Genomic DNA, 17,056 nt, shown 5'->3' with positions numbered 1-17,056 from the left:
CTAATAAAATGCAAACAACATGAATAATGTGCTTGTGCATAAATAGACTTATTAGTAGTTTTCATATCAAGTTCCTTCACATGCAAAAGAGTCAGGGGGTTTGAGTTAGAAACATGCAGTGACATCGCGTCAAGCTGACCTCGTGTAAGTGGACAAGAAGGCAGAAGAAGCAGGAACACTGCAGTGGCCCGCTGACTTGATATCACGCTGCAATACAAATCATTTAACCAGTCAGTGTTTATTTTATATAACACCATTAGCAGCATGTATCATCATAGAGCACTTTACAGGGTCAATAGGAATGCAATATGAAAGTTAGAAACTTAACAGTATAATTTGGAAAAAAAAGAAAATTCATGGCAGAACAGTCAGGACTTTTGTCTCACTGCCCTTGAAGCTCAGATCTTGTCACCCAAAAGATGCATTTACAATTGTGAGAGTGTCCACTGATGGAGTGACTTCCCAACCAGTGTTGGGTTCTGACCTTTGCATGATACTATTGCAATGATATCCTACCTGCAACCCTGTAACCCATAACTGGACAATTTAAATTCCTGTAATTTCCAAAAAATATATACCCTAAGTTCTTGTCTATAAGCCGCGGCTTATCTAAGGAAAAAAGTTGTGAAAATGAAAAAATAGAATATCGGCTTATACATAAGTCCGGCTTATACATCCATCGCGGGGGTTGCGTTCCAGAGCCACCCGCGAAATAAGAATATCCGCGAAGTAGAAACCATATGTTTATATGGTTATTTTTATATTGTCATGCTTGGGTCACAGATTTGCGCAGAAACACAGGAGGTTGTAGAGAGACAGGAATGTTATTCAAACACTGCAAACAAACATTTGTCTCTTTTTCAAAAGTTTAAACTGTGCTCCATGACAAGACAGAGATGACAGTTCCGTCTCACAATTAAAAGAATGCAAACATATCTTCCTCTTCAAAGGAGTGAAGCAAACAAATCAATATGTCTGTTTGGCTTTTAAGTATGCGAAGCACCGCGGCACAAAGCTGTTGAAGGCGGCAGCTCACACCCCCTCCGTCAGGAGCAGACAAAGAGAGAGAGAGGGAGAGTTTGTTTTTCAGTCAAAAATCAATACGTGCCCTTTGAGCTTTTAAGTATGCGAAGCACTGTGCAGCATGTCTTTTCAGGAATCAGCTTTACAAAAGATAGCAACGTGAAGATAATCTTTCAGCATTTTTAGACGAGCGTCCGTATCGTCTAGGTGTGCAAACAGGCCCCCTGCTCAATCCCCATACGTCAGGATCACAGATAGTCAGCGCAAGAGAGACAGAAAAGTAAGCCGGGTAGCTTCTCAGCCATCTGCCAATAGCGTCCCTTGTATGAAATCAACTGGGCAAACCAACTGAGGAAGCATGTACCAGAAATTAAAAGACCCATTGTCCGCAGAAATCCGCGATATATATTTAAATATGCTTACATATAAAATCACAATTTAAATGACCGCTACGCGCTCGTGTTGACTTGGCGACGCCCAGAGCAGAAAGAACGCGCTCCGGCCGCTCCAACCGCGCCATGCGGGGAGTGAGAGAGACGGCAATATCTCACACTCTCTCCCCCCTTAAAGAAATTAAATGGGCGCGAGTGAGACCACTGACCTCCCTCCCTTCTATTAGTTATAGGTTATAGTACGTTCGGCTTATCCACGAGTCCGGCTTATCTATGATACGATTTTATTTTAAAAATTCGTATGATTTTTGGTCTCCGGCTAATACATGAGTCCGGCTTATAGACAAGAACTTAGGGTAACTGACTATTTATAATTTCTGTAATTTCCAATGTGGGACACCCAGAAAGACAGGAGGAGGGCTCATGCCTCCTCCAGACCATGAGGGGGCAACCACCCTGGTTCCTTTGGGGGCCACGAGTACAGAGCTGGGAAGCTCAACCCTGTGGGGGCCCATGATCACCGCCAGGGGGCGCCCCCATGCCTGGAGAACCCTGGACCCCAGCACTTCCGCCACACCAGGAAGTGCTGGAGGGAAGACGAGTGGGGACACCCAGAGTGCTTCTGGGTACGCAGCCGGCACTTCCTCCACACTGGGGCGTGTTTGTGGGAGATTGCCGGAACACACCTGGAGCACATCCGGGTGCTAATAAAAGGGGCCGCCTCCCTTCACAAGGAGGCTGGAGTCGGGAGAGCAGTTGGACAAGGTCTCAGGAGGAGACATGGAGGCGGCCTGAAGAGTGAGGCATAGTGGTTGGCCTGGACTTTGGGGGAGTTTGGGGTTGTATGGCATTTAAGACTGTACATAATAGACTGTAAATAAATGTGTGTTGGGTGGTGAGTAAATGATGTCTGCCTGTCTGTGTCTGGGCTGTTCCCCACAATGGCATCCCAGATGGGACTCTCTGCCTGCTACAAGGCAGGGACCCCGTAAAAATAATTTTACAGCAGGTAAACCCACACACGCGTTGTGGGAGCGGCGTGTCCACAGCCCCACGAGAGAGACTCGCCCCACAGACCGCAAACGGACCACGGTCTCAAGGTTCTCTCCTGGTGCGGCGGAATATCGACGAGCCTTACCGGTGTGCAGCGGGCTCCAAGGTGTGTGCAGCCGCTGAAGGCGCCTGGGGTGGCGCGGTGTCGAAGGAGGCCATGCCGAGGCAGCGGCTTCAGATAGACGGGACCCGGGAGGTAAGTTCCCTGCTCGCCGGCAGCCAGCCTTCAGGGGCTGAGCTTGTTTTGTGTTTTGCAGGCAGGGGCTGCCCGGGTCTGCGTCAGTGGCAGACGCGTGCTGCTCTGTGGGGCTTTCCGGATGTGGCAGCAGCAGCATGGGCTGCAGAGAGGGAGACACTGCAACTCAAAGAGCCGGCTCCTCACCACACCAGGAGAAGGAGAGCCAAAATGGCCACGGACCAGAGTCCCTCCCCGTGACAGGCATGGAATTGGGCGGTGTGTCTTGTGTGCCCGCCGATGATTGGATGGAGGCGGGACCAAGGAATGCCCATCTCGTGCCGTGGGGAGACACGATTTGGCTGGAGGAAGAGGCCCACAGGAAGCAGTCGACATGTGTTGCTGACAGACAGGTAAGTTCACCGCTAGCTGACCTCCTGTCCTTGCCTGGAGCCCTGCGTGTACTGGAGGAGTCTCTTCAGTCCGCAGGGCCGCTGTTGCAAGTGCTGAGTACGCTCCGTGCGGACCTGCAGGAGCTGGAGGGAGGTGGAAGGTGGTCGTGTCATTGCAGACGCTGTGTGCGGCGACGAAAGGGCGTGATGCTGGATCCTTTGGCTGGATCTGTACGGCGGGGAAGGTGAGTAGAGCTGACCCCGTAAAGCATAAGGGAGATCCAACCGAAGGGGCCCGTGACATATGTGAACGGAACCGAGTAGGTGGGTCTCCAACAGCGGATGCGGCGATGAGGGCTGTGCGCAAGGTGAGGGGAGAAAGATCCAGAGGGCAGGCAGGATGGGGGTTGATGAGTGCCCTGGGTCCTAGTGCCCGATGCCCCGAGCCCGTGGCAGTCACCCGTCGTTCTGTATGGACGCAGACGGGGTTGGATCTGTGCACTTCCCATGAGCAGACCCAGACCGTCAGGGCGTCCAAGAGTGACAGGAGGAATCGAGGGGTAAATGCCGGTTCCTCCGATAGGAAAGGGCGTGATGCTGGGTTAACACGTCCAGAGAAGGGCTGCTGTCTGCGGAGGCAGAGGGGAACCGCAAAGCCAGTGGAGATTGCACAAGAGCAAGTGGTCCTGTCGGTTGACCCATCAGGAGGGGCACGGAACCCACGGAGGGGGTGCTGAAGAGGCAAGTGCCAGTCAGAGGGGAGAGCGCTGCCTGCGTGTGACAAAGAGGGACACCAAGTGGTGGCGTTCAGGCAGCGGCTCTGCCCCTGTGTCTCGTTGTTTTACAGGACCGGACCCTGGGTATGCAGTAGGACCCACTTCGTTGGAAACCTGCCCTTGTGGGATGGACCACTTCGATGGACGGGTCTTTGCTGGCGATGGGGCACTTTGACACGCGGCTGGGGGTGGCACCCAGCCGGGACGCCCAGGAAGACAAGAGGAGGGCTCATGCCTCCTCCAGACCACGAGGGGGCGACCCATGCCCGGAGAACCCTGGACCCCAGCACTTCCACCACACCAGGAAGTGCTGGGGGGAAGACGAGTGGGGACACCTGGAGTGCTTCCAGGTACGCATCCGGCACTTCCGCTACACTGGGGCGTGTTCATGGGAGATTGCCGGAACACACCTGGAGCACATCCGGGTGCTAATAAAAGGGGCCGCATCCCTTCACAAGGAGGCTGGAGTCGGGAGAGCAGTTGGACAAGGTCTCAGGAGGAGACACGGAGGCGGCCTGAAAAGTGAGGCATAGTGGTTGGCCTGGACTTTGGGGGAGTTTGGGGTTGTGTGGCATTTAAGACTGTACATAATAGACTGTAAATAAACGTGTGTTGGGTGACAAAATGATGTCTGACTGTCTGTGTCTGGGCTGTTCCCCACACCAAGAAAAGTATAAACACTCCTTATTCAACTGTCATGGAGTTTTTCAAAGAGCTACAAAAAGTTAAGAACACCTAAAGCTGATATAAGGATGTTTACAAGAAAGGAAAATATCTGTACACGACAGGTAAGGATGGCAATCGCAGATTTAAGATCACACTGCAACAGATCAACAGATCTGTCTGGAATGTTTTAAACAGGATTACTGGTTAAAACACACTGTTCCCCCCCTCCCCAATCTCCACTTTCCTCCACAAAACAATTTCTGTTGCACCCCTCCAACATTCAGGACCCTGTTTAGAACCCCGAACCATCTGATTTTGCCTTTGTTACAGTCCAACTTCTCCTCCTCTTCCTAATGTTCATTTATGAGAATGGAGCCTGTTAATTCTTCCAGAGACAGAGCAGTTAAGCTCCTGGTCCAGATAACATTTCTCCTTCAGCACTAAGATACTGTGCAAATCAGTTAGTATCCATTTTTACAGACATTTTTATTCAGATTTTGGCTCAGTTCAAAACCCTGCCCATTTTAAAGAATCCACAATCTTTGCTGTGCCAAAGAAGCAAAACATTTTCTGATTACAGATTGGTGGCACTGATCTCTTTAATAGAGAAGACATTTGAATGTTTAAATCTTCAGCATCTAATCTGTGCTACAATGTCTGTCCAGTTTTGCATTCCATGCTTGTGCGGTTAACATGGGCTTTTACTTCATCTTACAGGGTTTAGACTCTCCATGTACTTATGCCAAGATCTCAGTTCAGCATTCATAACAATCACTCTGGAATGTCTCCATGGCAAACTTCTCAGTATGAACCTGAACTACTCCAGATTTCTCTGGAAATGTGCCTTTCTTTTTTATCATTTTATTGATTTTATTAAAATCCAAAAGCATTCCATACAAGCAAGTCAAGTTTAACAATAGTAAAAATAAGTAAAAAAATAAATGAATGAATAAAAATAAATTGAATACAGTACATCATTGCTACTCAAGAATTGACTATTTCTTTATAGATAATAATTTCTTGCCTACGATTAAATCTTACAAGTACGACGCTTTTGTTATTTCCGACCATGCATCTCTGATTTTGGAGCTAAAGTCATTATGCCCCACATACTCACCTCGCAGATGGCGTCTTAACCCGCTTCTATTAGCAGACAAGAGCTGCACAGAATTTATATCCAAACAAATCAGCTTCTTCCTAGAAACAAATATATCCTCAGAGGTTTCTGCAGGAATACTCTAGGAAACTCTAAAGGCCTTCTTAAGAGGACAGATTATTTCATATCTTTCCCACAGGAATAAATTAGAAACCAAGAAAGCATTAGAACTAAGAAGCGAAATTACTAGAATAGATGAAGAACATGCCAGGCATCCAAGCGAGGCTCTGCATAGGGAAAGGCAGGCTCTGCATTCAGAACTCAACCTGAACTTGATAACTAAAGATACTGAACAACTAATTTATAATCAAGACATCATTACTATGAACATGGAGAGAAAGCTAATAAGCTTTTAGCTCAACAAATCCACAAGCAAGAAGTTCGCAATGCAATCCCAGTAATCACCAACACAAACGGAGATGAAATCATTGACCATAAAAATATAATGCACACATTTAGAGACTACTATAAATCCTTATTTTCTACTGAGTTTAAAGAAGACAATACACAATCTAATGCTTTTCTGGATACATTACAGATGCCACAAATAGGTACTTTTAGTGCGGAGGAACTGGATAAACCTCTGGCGCTATCAGAATTACTAGATGCTATAAAGTCACTTCAAGGCGGGAAAGCAGCAGGCCCTGATGGCTACTCAACAGAATTTTATAAGAAATTCTCCACTCAGCTAGCTCCCCTCCTATTAGCAACATTTACAGAAGCCAGAGACAATCAAATTCTACCTCAAACTTTTTGCCAAGCATTAATCATCGTCTTTCCTAAACAAAATAAGGACTTATTACAATGTGCATCATACAGACCAATTTCACTTCTGAATAATGATGTTAAGATACTCTCAAAAATCATAGCTAGAAGGATGGAGAAAGTGCTGCCCTCAGTAATATCACAGGATCAAACTGGATTTATCAAGGGTCAACACTTATCTTCCAATCTTTGATGCCTGTTTAATGTAATATACTCACCAGCAAAGTCAAACACCCCAGAAATATTATTATCATTGGATGCAGAAAAAGCATTTGAGATAATTGAATGGAAATACCTTTTCACTACATTAGAGAAATTTGGGTTTGGCCCGAACATTTGTGCATGGATCAAACTACTGTATACCAATCCAGAAGCTTCAGTTTGTATTAACAACATTTATTCAGACTACTTTAAACTAGAACGTGGTACCAGACAAGGATGCCCCTTGTAACCACTGCTATTTGCAATCGCCATTGAACCACTGGCAGTTCACTGTCGAAATGCTTATCAGATATAAGGGATTATCAGAGAAGGACTGGAACAGAAAATTTCTCAACATGAAGATGATATAGTACATTATATATCAGACCCACAAAATTCTGTGCCTGTAGTCTTAACAGCACTTACAGAATTTCAAAAGATCTCTGGTCTCAGAATTAATCTGAATAAAAGTGTACTCTTTCCAGTGAATGCTCAAGCATATAGTATTAGATTGGACACCTTCCCTTTTATTATTGCAAATCAGTTTAAATACCTAGGGGTAAATATCACAAGTAAACACAAAGCTCTTTATCAACAAAATTTCGCCGTCTGTATGGAAAAAATTAAGCAAGACTTGCATAGATGGTCAACACTACATCTCACTCTAGCTGGAAGAATTAACGTTGTTAAGATGAATATTCTTCCTAAGCTTCTTTTTTTATTTCAAAACATTCCAATATACATTAATAAATAATTTTTAAGCAATTAGATTCAACAATAACCTCATTTATTTGGAACTCCAAACATCCACGTATCCAAAGAACGACCCTACAAAGACCTAAGGCAGAAGGTAGCATGGCTTTACCCAACTTTCAGTTTTATTATCGGGCAGTAAACACACAAGCTATAAAAACCTGGACACAAATAGATGCACATACACAGGCTTGGTCTGCAATAGAAGTAAAATCCTGCAGTACGTCTTTATATTCCCTGCTTTGTGCCCCTATGAATGCAAGTTATCGCAAATATACTAATAACCCAATTGTGCTTCACTCACTCAGGACATGGAACCAATGTAGAAAGCATTTTAAGATGGAGAACCTTTTATCTGTGGCACCGCTGCAAGAGAACCACCTCTTTCAACCCTTGCAAACATATGCAGTTTTTAATATCTGGAAAAGATTTGGGATTAAATTGTTTAGAGATCTTTATATAGACAACATCTTTGCATCCTATGAACAATTACATTCCAAATTTAACTTTCCAGCTATACATTTCTTTCACTATCTTCAAATTAGGAACTTTATTAAACAGAACTTGCCCAATTTTCCTCATCTTGCACCCTCCTCCATGCCGGAAAAAATACTGCTCAATTTTCGAGGACTTAAACACCATCTCTGCAACATATAAAATTATTTCACAGTCCCTCCCTTTAAAAGATCCAAGAGGACAATGGGAAAAAGATCTCTTAATCAATATATCAGAAAAGGAGTGGAAAACAGCAATGCAGAGACTTCACTTGACCTCCATATGCGCAAAGCATACAATTATTCAACTCAAAATTATATATCGAGCACATCTGTCTCGCTTAAAACTGTCCAAAATGTTTCTAGGGCAAGATCCAACCTGTGAATGCTGCAATCAAGTCCCAGCCTCACTGGGTCACATGTTTTGGGCCTGCACCAAATTAACATCATTTTGGACCAAAATTATTAAGTGCCTCTCTGACAGCCTTTGTGTCACAATCCTTCCTAACCCATTAACAGCTATGTTTGGTGTTCTTCCAGATGGGCTTAAAGTGGAGAAGGGCAAACAAACTGTGATTGCCTTCACTACACTTTTGGCACGTAGACTTATTTTGCTAAACTGGAAGAATCCTAATTCTCCTCTTTTAAGTCATTGGGAAACCAATGTTTAATATTATTTGAAATTGGAAAAAATCAAATTCTCAGTTAGAGGATCTGTACAGAACTTTTTCAAAACCTGGCAGGATCTAATCAATAATATTTTAGAATAAGCTCTTAAAGCACCGAGGAAGAAATTCTCTCTGCATTATTTTTTCTCTTCTCCATTCATCTCTATTGCCCTATTAAACTCATCAATTTAGGTATGTTTACAAGCTTTAAGGTTTACCCCATTGACCATGCTCTCTTCCTCAGGGGTGGGGGTCAATCTGTTTTCAATCTTATCTTTTGTAAAAACTAATCTATTTGTATGGAATGATTAAAATTAATAAAATGAATTTAAAAAATAAATAAATAAATAAATTGAATAAAAAAGAGGAGAGAGAATCTGGTTCCTCAGTTTAAATGCTTATTCTAAAATTTTTATTGATTAGATCCTGACAGGTTCTGAAAAAGTTTTGTACAGATCCTATAAGTGAGAATTTAATTTTTTCCAATTTCAAATAATAAATAACATCAGTTTCCCACTGACTAAAAAGAGGTGAGTTAGGATTCTTCCAGTTGAGCAAAATAAGTCAATAGTGTAGTAAAGACAATTACAGTTTGCCCTTCTCCACTTTAAGCCCATCTGGAAGTACACCAAACACAGCTGTTACTGGATTATGTGGGATTGTGACACCAAGGCATTTAAAGATTTTGGTCCAAGACATGTGGCCCAATGAGGCTGGTACTTGATTGCAATGTTCACAGGTTAGATCTTGCCCTGGAAACATTTTGGACAATTTTAAATGAGACAGATAGGCTTGATAAAACATTTTAAGTTGAATAACTGTATGTTTTACACATATGGAGCGCGAGTGAATTCTGTGCAATGCTACCTTCCACTCCTTTTCTGAGATGTTGAGTGAGAGATCTGTTTCCCACTGTACTCTGGGAACTTTGAAAGGCAGGGAGTTTAAAAAGTTTCTATCAATTGCAGAAATGCTGTCCGAGTCCTCAAGACTGATCAATATTTTTTCCGGCATAGAGGTAGGTGGGAGGTGAGGAAAATTGGTCAGGTTCTGTTTAACCAAGTTTCAAATTTGAAGGTACTGAAAGAAGTGTGTTCCTGGAATTTAAATTTGGAATGTCATTGTTCGCAAGATGCAAAGACGTTGTCTATGTACAGACTCTAAGTAATTTAATCCCAAATGTTTTCCAGACATTAAAAACTGCGTACGCTTGAGAGGGTGAAAAAAGGTGGTTCACGTGCAGAGGTGTCACACATAAAAGCTTCTCTATCTTGAAGTAATTCTTACATTGGTTTCATATTCTGAGTGAGTGAAGCACAATAGGGTTATTAATATACTGACGATACCTTGTATTTACTGGTATACAAAGCAAAGAATATAAAGAAGCACTGCAGGATTTTATTTCTATTGCAAACCAAGTCTGTGTCTGTTCATATATTTGTGTCAATGTCCAGGTTTTTATAGCTTGTATATTTGCCACCCAGTAATAAAACTGAAAGGTAGGTAGAGCCATTCCTACCTTCTGCCTTAGGTCTTTGTAGGGTCGCCCTTTGGATACATGGGTGTTTTAAATTCCAAATAAATGAGGTTATGATTGAATCTAATTTCTTTAAAAATGATTTATTGATGTAAATTGGAATGTTTTGAAATAGAAAAAGAAATCACGATCATGCTGTACCACCCTACCTCGCCCCTCCTGATTTGACTCTAAGTAACAGCGCCAGCATAAATTCACACCCGATCTGATGCTGTTCGTTTTCAAATAATATTACATTAGTGCGATGATGTTTTTTGATTGGTACTATTCAGGTCATAAAATGATTTCTTCAAAATGTCACATATATTATCTCTTTCTTTCAGGTGTGTAATAGAAACCACAGCATAGAGAGAAGTGTGCACATTGCAACAGGTACACATGTCGAAATGTAGGAAGGAGGGTCCTTGCGTGTGTGTGAACTGTTAACATTTGAATTTGATGATTGTACATAGTGCTGAACTTATCGCTCTGTACTATTCTTTCCTCTGCATGTCCTGGAGTACAAAAGAAACAGCAACATGTGGGGACTGGCAAGATTGAAAAAAAAACCAAACACGTGGTCACTGATTACAAGCGCAAGATGTTATGCGAATGAATATGAATAATATGAATAATGTTGCATCTGTGCCACAATGTTTTCCAAAATGTACTATACAGGTCATAAAATGAATAATTCCAAATATCATATATACCTATGTCTCTGCTTTTTTTTTTGACATCATAGACCATAAGGTGCATACTAATTCAGCGTGAGCAGGAACACTCAATAAAACTGAATAAAAAAAAATGAAGTGATGGTGAGATACAAAGAAGGCAGATTCACCAGCGTTTGTGTGTCAGCTTTTATCCCTCCAGATCAGAGAATGTCCAGTTCCATTGCCTCAAAACACCACTCACATCTACAGTTACTCCCAGTTTCAAATAAAAACTATCAGCATCAGATCCCTAGGTGGGGGTGGGGAGGGGGGGCGGTAGTATGTATCGTGATTGTGGCTCAGAGAGTAAAAGTGAAAAAAAAAAACGGTACCTTTTACAAGTACTATACATTTACAGTGGCTGTTACAGACGTAAACCAAATGTATGTGTGTACTGTATAATATTAACAATAAGAGCAGCTCACTACTGAAAACGGCAAATATAGGAGGCAGTGGGGATTGAACCGGGGACTCTTGATTACAATTCAGCAACTGTTACCGCTACGCCACAGAAGCTGTTGTGTTGTCCTTGAACCTTTTGTGAAAGTGTTTATTTGATCTTTGGACTTCAGGCTTCACACATTATATAGTTTATGCCAACGTTTTGTCATTTACTACTAAAATATGAAAAACGTTTCTGTTTTAACAATGTGTTTGCACAGATTATTGTAGAAACGGAACACACATGAAATGCATGTGTTCCAAATAACGATCTATAATTTCCACTCTAAAACTCCAGCACTTCACTCCCAGATAATCAATCAAAGTATGAGCTGGGAGAACTTTGTGCACATTCTGCAGCTGTGGGGGGATGGAATATCAGGCTGCTTGCTGCTTGTCTTTATCGGCACATTTACAGGACAAAAGACGCTGAGGGAGAAGTGCGAACGAATTTAAGGTGGGCCGGATCTACAAGTTTTTTCTTAGGCTCTAGTAATTCTAGTGTTAATTGAGATTTTTTTTTATAAAATTCGGCAGTAGCAGCCATCAGGACCTGCTGCTTTCCCACTCTGAAGTGAGGTTACACCATCTAGTAATTCTAATAGTGCCAGAGGTTTATCTAATTCCTCTGCACTGAGAGTATCTAGTTGTGGTATCTGTAATGCATCCAGAAATGTATTAGATTGTGCCTTGTCTTCTTTAAACTTAGTAGAATATAAGGACTTATAGTAGTCTTTTAATGTGTACATTATATTTTTATGGTCAATGAATTTGTCGCTATCTGTGTTGATGATTGCTGGGATTCCTTTGAGAAGTTCCAGCTTGTGGATATGTTGAGCTAAGATCATATTAGCTTTCTCTCCATGTTCATAGTAATGATGTCTTGATTTAAAAATGAGTTGTTCAGTTTCTTTAGTTGTCAAGTGGTTGAGTTCTGAATGCAGAGCCTGTCTTTTCCTATGAAGTGCCTCACTTGGACACCTGGCATGCTCTTCATCTATTCTGGTAATTTCACTGATTAGCTCTGATACCTTCTTAGTTTCCAATTTACTGTACTTCTGTGGGAAAGATATGAGATCATCTGTCCTCTTAAGAAAGCCTTCAGAGTTTCCCAAAGTGTTCCTGCAGAAACCTCTGAGGATGTATTTGTCTCTAAAAAAAAATCAGTTTGCTTTGATATAAATTCTGCACAGTTCTCGTCTTCTTATAAAAGTGGGTTAAGACACCATCTGCGAGATAAGTATGTGGGGCATAATGATTTAGAAAGGTCAAAGATAGCAATAGCATTGTACTTACAAGATTTAATTGTGTGCATGAAATTGTTATCTATAAAGAAATAATAAATTCTTGAGTAGCAGTGATGCACTGTAGAGTAGAAGGAATATTCTCTTGAGTTTGGGTTTAGAAATCTCCAGAGGTCTGATAAATTGTGATCAATTACAAACTGTGTAATTGTCTTTGCAGTGTTAGATGTCATCACCCCTGTGGCAGGGGACCTACCTAGGTCTGGATTTAAAGCACAATTAAAGTCCCCAGCCATTGTTCACATTGGGAATGGATGCAAATACATTTTGGATGAAGTCCCTATCATCCACATTGGGTGCGTAGATATTTATCAAAATCACTTTACAGCACAGGAACTCTGACTTTCTAAGAAACTGACAACGGACAGCAAACCTGGACAGATATCAGTCAGGGCTCCTGACCCTGAACACAGCGTCCTAGCTGGGGTGTGTTTCATTCTCATCTCAGACTCATCTGTGAAACTGATGACACAACCCTGATTAGCCTGATCACAGACAGGCTGAGCTGCTGGCAAGATGTTGCACTGTCAGCAGTCTCATCATGAATACTCTGAAAATTGAAAATAGTTGTGGGTTTTAGGAGACGCTATTCACCTCCTACTCTACCGCTTATAAATAGAGCCATCATCAACAGAGTGGAATCTTTTTAGTTTATTGGCACCACTTTCACTCATAGTCTGAATTGGCATGAAAATGTAATGTTTCTCATCAAAAATGCTAAACAGAAAAATGTTATTCTCTCCCAATCAGTGGTCATTCAGGGAGTTGTGCTTTGCAAAGACAAAGCAGGAACTACAGCTATTGAAACTGCCTCGCCCAGAACCTGAAAAGCTTGATAGTACTGATGGAGATGAATTCTTTTCATTTCCAGGAACTCTTGATTTGAGTCAAATGAATAAAAAAAGTGTATCACATTTGCAGTGTGTCTTTAAAGGACACCAAATTTGTTCCTTTAAGTTAAAGAATAAAGTGATTTAAAGTGTATTTGAAATGTACTGGGAGCTGCCACCCCTTCAGATTCACCGGCACACAGAATCTTTAAGAATGCTATCATAATGTTAGGTTACATAGCCCACTGTGTGGAGTTCAAGTCACTGGAGGTTATGCTTCAGCTATTTAATTTACTAGACAGGCTTCACCTGGAGTACTGTCTTGGCTTCCATATGGCAAAAAATGATATAGCAACAGAACTATGGAAAGCATAGTTGCTCTTCTCCAGAATAAATCCAGGAGTGACTCATATGAGTTATGAGGAAAGACTGAAGAAGCTGAATCTTTCTGCTTAAGCATTCATAGATTGAGAGGTAGCATGACTCAATTGTATCATGAAGTGAGGTTTTAATAGAAACTGTGCTTCAGCTCAGGGGTTTGGTACAAGTTTGTGGTAGCGCAGCAGAGCAGCCCAGGGGTTGCTGATGGTGGAATTGTTGTGTTTACATTTACATGCAAAAAAGCACGGTCTGCCTAATTAAGCACCAATTACTCAGCAATATTTAAAAGAAGAGGCTGAGAAGTATGAGGGAGATGGGACAATAAACAAAGACAAACAACACCACCACCACCACCACCCCTTTATTTCAAGATGAGGGGCACAAACGAGGAGGAAAGCAGGTAGGTTAGGCCCCTGTAAGGGAGTAAAGGCGATGGCGCTCTGAGATGTCTGTAAGAACGTCTCGGCCAATGAGGGACTCAATTGATGGTGACTACAGTTGTCTGTTTTGCTTTGTTCATTAACATTACTCTTTTGCAAAATTTAAATTGATACCCATTTTTTAACTTAGACGAAGGTGTGCATTGTACAGAGGATAATGGAAAACTGCAAAAAGAAAGAACATATGCTATACTTGAAATGTATATACTTATATATATTATTATTATTATATATATAATGTATATACTTCTCCGCGGTGGTGTGCTGGTGAGGCAGCATTAAGAAGAAAGACGCCTCACGCCTGGAAAACTGTTGAGGAAGGCAGACTCTATTGTTGGCAAGGAGCTGGACAGTTTGACATCTGTGGCAGAGCGACGAGCACTCAGCAGGCTCCTATCAATTATGGAAAATCCACTGCATCCACTAAATAATGTCATCTACATTAACATTATACAAAGATATTGGCTGCTTTTTACCTGCATTATTATCAATCTTTAATTTAATATTGTTTTTTGTATCAGTAAGGTGCTGCTGGAGTATGTGAATTTCCCCTTGGGATTAATAAAGTATCTATCTATCTATCTATCTATCTATCTATCTATCTATCTATCTATCTATCTATCTATCTATCTATCTATCTATCTATCTATCTATCTATCTATCTAATGAGAAGTGCCAAGCATTGAGCGATTGACATTTGGATTAACAGCCACATTTCTCAATAAAATGCAAACCCAAGAGCAGCAACATGAATAATGAGCTGGTGTTTCACAACACATTATTATACAAATAAGCAAAACCAAACTTTTTTTTGAGTCTACTATAGTTCTGCTTTCATGAGCAGTGAGGTTACAACACCACTGCTGAGTTCTACTGTGTCATCTACTTGGAGGTGCCAGACAAAAACAGGCAGTGATATCTCCTCCAGTTGACCCTGAGCATGTGGAAAATTGCGCAGGACAAGAATTTCATTTAAACATAAAAAACCAAAGCCTCATTTCTTTTCAAAGAATGTCAGAACAAATGCTTTGTTGGTAGTAATTATATCATAGCATCATATATTTTACTTTTACTTTTGACCAAAACCAGTTGTCTTCAGCCCTGTAAATATACTGGAATATAATAACTGATGAGCTGGGCAGCCCACCCAGGCTTTGTTCCTGCTATATGATCAATGCTGCCATGACAGTCCCTGAACTGGATTAGAAAGGTTCAGTAAACTGATTTTCACCATCACTCACAATACAAAAGAAACCCTGATGACACACTTGAGTCCATTTATAATGTCATAATATGAAGGCTTACTTTTTATCATATGTTGGTCAGCTCCATCATTATTTAATTTCTGTCAGTTTAAATCAGAATGCCTTTAAAATGATCATTCAGAAAGTCTGAGCCCTGATGACTGTTTATTTTTTTTTTCAAATGCTTAACTACTGACTGTTAGAGATGTATGGGTTTGTAAACCTGCAATAAGGACTTTCTAACTCTTGTGTGAGTTTCTTTGTAGGACTACCCGTGTTGTGAAGTATTGTGTTAAATATTCTGACGACACAGAAGTGTTCACAGGTCACTTACATAACATTATGAAGAGTGCTCATTTTTGTTATTTTTGTATATTCACCACATCTTATACTCAAAACTATGTAATCCAATTTAGGTTCACCTGGTGGGAAAAGCAGTCCAAGCAGTGTAGGGCACAAAGCAGGATGCCAGTCTGCCACCGGGGACAGTCACACACAAGCTCAGTTTCGAGGTGTCAATCAACGTAACCAGCGCATCACTGGGAATGTGGAAGAAGAACTGGAGAACCTGAGAAAATCACACAGAAAGAACATGCAGACTCTGCATGGACAGCAACATGACAATGGATTCAAACCTGAGATGCACCACTCACTGCACCACTATGACACCTTATTGCAGTTTTTGTAGCCCCACGTTATTAGTATCTTAATGGCAATGACACAATCAGGGTAATGTGCATGTTATGTTTGCTTTTTTGTTAAAGTAATTCAAATAACTTAAAGTAACATTGTGTCAAAGTCATTAATTTATTTTTTGCTAATATGTCTTTTACCATTTTGATTTCTTTCTCAGATGAATAATACGGCCTATTAATAGTGTTTGCCTTACACATGCTTTTCTGCTTTTTTCACCACTAAAATCTTAGAAAATCAGCAGCAAGTTTTGTACTCCATTTTCTTTTCACCTGCCGACAGGTTGTGCAAACTCCACACACACTGAGAAGGCCAGCATTGAAACTCAAGGTCCTCAAACTTCATAAGAGCAGCATGACTGTGATGACCTGCCACTCAGCGCTTACTGTAAATAAAAATACATTAGCTATATATATGTTAATTCAGCAAGCTAATTTTAAATGTCGACAACAGTGAATTTGACTTTTTGGTGAATGGTGTAGAGCAATTTTAAAATCAAACATTTAAGACATTCACTTACCTCTGCTCTAATGTATGGCAAATGTCTTCCGGTCACTTTGTGAATAAGTACTTGACTCTCATTTGCATGTCTTGGCAACTGAGTAGCGGCCTCTGTACGTCACTTAAGATGACCTCATCATGTATTAAACTGCTCGCCCTTTTCTAATTTTGTTTAACACAAGTATTTACATCTTTAAGTTGGACTTGTCATTTTCACAATCAGCACTTCGGCTTGCATTCAGACTTCAGTCTCAAGTGCCATGACGATCAAGAATGTAAATACTGTATACATACAGTCATTTGTGTAGGGATGTATACATCACCACCTACTGGAGTGCCTCGGAAATGCTGAGTGTTTGCCAGCAGTCAAAGCACAACCTGTGTGATAGAATAAACAGATAAAGACAAGAACCTGAAAATAAACAGGAAAACCTCAGTAGGTACAGAAGACAAACTGAAAAACTAAAGAAGCGAGA

The 17,056-nt window shown here is 41.4% G+C and overlaps 2 protein-coding genes and 1 long non-coding RNA gene across 5 annotated transcripts in view; 1 reads left to right on the top strand and 2 right to left on the bottom strand.

The window, feature by feature from the left end:
• Positions 1 to 17,056, bottom strand: part of LOC114651757 (secretory phospholipase A2 receptor-like) — a 166,268-nt gene that overhangs the window by 37,242 nt on the left and 111,970 nt on the right. The window lies entirely within an intron of this gene.
• LOC127528620 (uncharacterized) overlaps positions 1 to 17,056 on the top strand; it is a 140,975-nt gene that overhangs the window by 14,453 nt on the left and 109,466 nt on the right. The gene's annotated exons all lie outside the window — the stretch shown is intronic.
• LOC114651765 (macrophage mannose receptor 1-like) overlaps positions 1 to 17,056 on the bottom strand; it is a 136,500-nt gene that overhangs the window by 37,153 nt on the left and 82,291 nt on the right. The window lies entirely within an intron of this gene.

This window comes from Erpetoichthys calabaricus, chromosome 1 (assembly GCF_900747795.2).
Source record: "Erpetoichthys calabaricus chromosome 1, fErpCal1.3, whole genome shotgun sequence".
Lineage (NCBI taxonomy): Eukaryota > Metazoa > Chordata > Cladistia > Polypteriformes > Polypteridae > Erpetoichthys > Erpetoichthys calabaricus.
The sequence above is the reverse complement of the archived record's forward strand: the minus strand, read 5'-3'. Positions and strand labels throughout refer to the sequence as shown.